Source organism: Cebus imitator, unplaced genomic scaffold (genome assembly GCF_001604975.1).
Source record: "Cebus imitator isolate Cc_AM_T3 unplaced genomic scaffold, Cebus_imitator-1.0 Scaffold559, whole genome shotgun sequence".
NCBI classification, from domain to species: Eukaryota; Metazoa; Chordata; class Mammalia; order Primates; family Cebidae; genus Cebus; species Cebus imitator.
In genome coordinates, this window is record NW_016107874.1 from 1,113,139 (window position 1) to 1,117,328 (window position 4,190).

The window sequence follows — 4,190 nt, forward strand, 5'->3', positions numbered from 1 at the left end:
TTTTTTTTCTTGAGACAGAGTCTCATTCTGTCACCTAGGCTAGAGTGCAATGGAGGGATCTTGGCTCATTGCAACCTCCACCTCCTGGATTCAAGTGATTCTCTCACCTCTGCTTCCCAAGTAGCTGGGACTACAGGCATGTGCCACCACTCCCGGCAAATTTTTGTATTTTTAGTAACAACAAGATTTCACCTTGTTGGCCAGGCTGGTCTCGAACTTCTGACCTTAAGTGATCTAAATGTACCTGAATCCACTCTGGCCAGAGTGAGGTACAGGATATATTCTTAAGCAAATAAATCAGTCAGCAGGTGGGTAACCTGAGTGTATCAAACATAATAAAAATGTTGACAAACTCACAAGAAGACATTTCTCTGTTTGTTACAGAATAACTGTCTGAGTCCATTTGTGCTGCTATAACAGAATAACACAGACTGGGTGATATATAATATCACCGACTCATGGATCCAGAGGCTGGGAAGTCCAATCTTGGTATATCCTATACCTCACTCTGTCCTTCCAGGCTCCATTTCTTCCTTGACTAAATCATTTGTTGGTTCTTTCAGCAAGATTCTATCAGTGGTGGATTCAGGTGCATTGTTAGTTTATCTCACTGTTTTACAGATATTTTTCTATTGCCTTCTAGTTTCTATTCTTGCATTTGAGAGGCCTACTTAGAGTTTATTTTTTCTTCCTTTGTAAATTGTCTTTTTTCTCTGGTTTTGAAAAATATCTCTTTTTTATGCTCATAGTTTGGAAGTTTCATCATCTCTCTAGTTGTGGATTTAGTTTTATTCACAACCTGGGCTTATGATTGCTGAGTCTTTAGGTTAATCCTTTTTATAACTTCTGAAATATGGTCTCTCAGAAGACTCTTTACATGCTATCTTTCCCTCATCTTCATTCTCTCTCTCTTTGGAGTTCTTGTTAGACACATAATATACCTTCTCTCTCCACTTCTATGTCTTTTATACATTCCTTTTCTTTATCTTTTTTTTCTTGTTTTTCTATACGTATTCTGAATGTAACCTTTTTTTTTAGTCTTTGTGGTGAGCATTCTGAGTAAATTCATTAGCTTTATCTTCTAGTCCACTAATCTCTCTTTGGTTGATTCTTCTGATGTTTAGCCTCCCATTATTTTAAAAACTGTAATGATTATTTTTAATTTTTAGAAGTTATTTTTGTCCTTTTAAGATCAGTTATAATGATTTTATTTGTCACTTTTTTTTTTTTTTTTTTTTTTTTTTTTTTTTTTTTTTTTTTTTTTTTTTTTTTTTTTTTTGAGATGGAGTTTCGCTTTGTTGCCCAGGCTGGAGTGCAGTGATATGATCTCGGCTCACTGCAACTTCTGCCTCCTGGGTTCAAGCAATTCCTTCTGCCTCAGGCTCCCAAGTAGCTGGGATTACAGGCGTGCGCCACTGCATCTGGCTAATTTTTGTATTTTTAGTGGAGACGGGGTTTCACCATATTGGCCAGGCTGGTCTCGAACTCCTGTCCTCATGATCTACCCGCCTCGACCTCCCAAAGTGCTGGAATTACAGGCATGACCCACCACGCCCAGCCTATTTGTCACTTTTAATTATTTTATGTCTAATGATTATCAACATGTTAATTTTAAAATTTTTGTGGTTTGTTTTTTATTGAGTCTGATGACATTCTCAAAGTGCATGGTTTATTCTTTTGTTTCATAATTTTGATTGTGAACTTCTCCTTAGCAAAATTTATCTGTGGGAACCAAGGGTAGATCAGTTGGGAGTGTAAGCCTGTAAAGAGGTTTAACAGTTGCTCCTGCTATTCATTTCAGATTTATCAGCAGCAGTCACCCCTTTCCAATTCCATTGATTATGCATTTTCTTTCTAGAAGTTGTACTTGTCTTTTTCAGATCTGTCTAATATTTGCTTATATCTATCTTTTCTCATATATTTCATACCTTTTTTTCCTCAGTGATGTTACTCATGTTCATTTGAGAGTCTATCTAATAATTCAATTTTCTTAAATTCTTGGGGAATCAAATAGAGGTTTTTCTTCTCTCTCCTATTCATCAAAGATTATGTCATGTTTTATACATTTGGAATGTGAGGTCATGTTTGTCTAATTCCGTGCAAATCCCATGAGACTACTCCCTCCAGAGTGGTTTTGAATTTACTTTTGGCAGAAGCAATTGGATATTATATCACAGGACCACTTCTAGGTTAACATCTGGACTTGCTTCAAGACTTTACAAATGATAAAAATCGGTTTTCCAATCTTGTATAGGATTCTGGTTATGAAGTCTCAGGGAAGATTTCTTTTCCCACTCAAATCTCAAGACAAAATAGATTCACGTACTCATGCTTCCTTGCTAGTAGCCATATTTCATCAAAAATTTTACTCAAGATGGAGCCCTTCAAGTAACCTGATATTAAGTCAAACTCCATGTCTCCTGATGGCCCAAGATCTGATTTGCTCATGAGATGCTACTAAAACACAAGCCCTATGTTATTTAGACCAGCAAACACTGCAGAAAATCAGCAATAAATAAGGTTCAGGTGCTTATGGCCCTAGTTTTTAATTCCTTCTTGTTTAAAGCCCATGAGTATATGCCTTAATATTTGTAGGATCATCTAACCATTTAAAAGATATTTAAGTTTAGTGAGCATTTCCAGTTTTTTTAATAGAAAAAAAAAACTTACTTAACCCACAATAATGCCAGAAAAGGTAGCCTCCTTTTCTATGAATTAGAATATAATTCCCACATAAGTCCTCTGAGCTATGGCTCTTTGAACACCCTATCACCATCAACAAAGCATGGCTCTTTCAAATAAGGTCCTTGTTTTCTATCGTATTGTTTTGGCATCAGAATTTAAAAAAAAAAAAACACTCTATTTTGAAAGTCAAAATTGAATAGTGACCTCTTTGTTACTGTATTTATCTTCCCCATTTCCTAGAACAATAAATTTTAGCCCTTGACTTAGTCTTAGTAGGAAAATGACTTTGGAATAAGGGGGTCAGAAAACAACTGGGAAGAGAAAGTCCATCAGGTAATATTTCCAAATAAACTGGTTAATGAGGTTTATCTTTTCTGGTATTTTCTTTTGTAAATTTGTTTCTCTTTTTAAAAATATGTTATTTGTTTGATTGTTTGGGGATGGGCTCTCGCTGTGTTGCCCCAGGCTGGCTCAAACTCCTGGACTCAAGCAATCCTCCCAACTCAGCCTCTCAAGTAGCTGGGATTACAGGCATGAACCACCACACCAAGCTCAACATTTTATTACGAGAAATGTTCAAATATTTAGAAAGTTAAAACGATGTTTGCAAAGTGAACATCTGCAAACATACTACCTTTGTTTAATAATTGTTATCATTTTTCTATAATTTAAAATAATATATATACACATAAGGATATATATACATAGATTGAACCATTTGTAAGCAAGTTGTAGACATTTCAACACTTCATCTCTAGAACTTCGGCATACAGTAGTCCTCCCTTATCCATGGGAAATACATCCATGAGCCCCAAGTAGATGCCCAAAACTGCAGATAGTACCAAATTCTATATATATTATTTTTTGCAGATATGTACATATTATGATAAACTTTAATTTATAAATTAGGCACAATAAGAGATTAACAACAATAAATAATAATAACACAGAACAAGTATAACAATATACTATTCACACAGTTTCAGGGAGAGAAGGTTCAGTCTCACCATAGATCTTTGCAACCTCAGAATATGATTTCTTTTCTTGAGACAAACACATTCAACTTTTCACTTCAAGGAAGCACTTTATGGCTTCTCTTTGGAATATCTGAATTGCCAGCATCATTACTCTTGTGCTTTGGGGCCATTATTAACTAAAATAGTGTGACTTGAACACAAGCATGGTGATGCACAATGGTTGATCTGATAATCCAGACAGCTGCTGACAAATGGGGAGTGCAGACACGGTGGATGTGCTGGACAGAGGGGTGATTGACATCCTGAACTGGACAGAGCAGGACAGCATAAGATTTCATCACACCACTCAGAACAGTGTGCAATTTAAAACTTATGAGTTGATTATTTTGGAATTTTCCACTTAATATTTTTGAACCATGGTTGACCATTGGTAACAAACTGTAGAAAGCAAAACTGCAGACTAAGAGATAAAGACGGAGTACTGTACATCACCTGAGAATGAGCACATTTTCCTACATACCCATACTG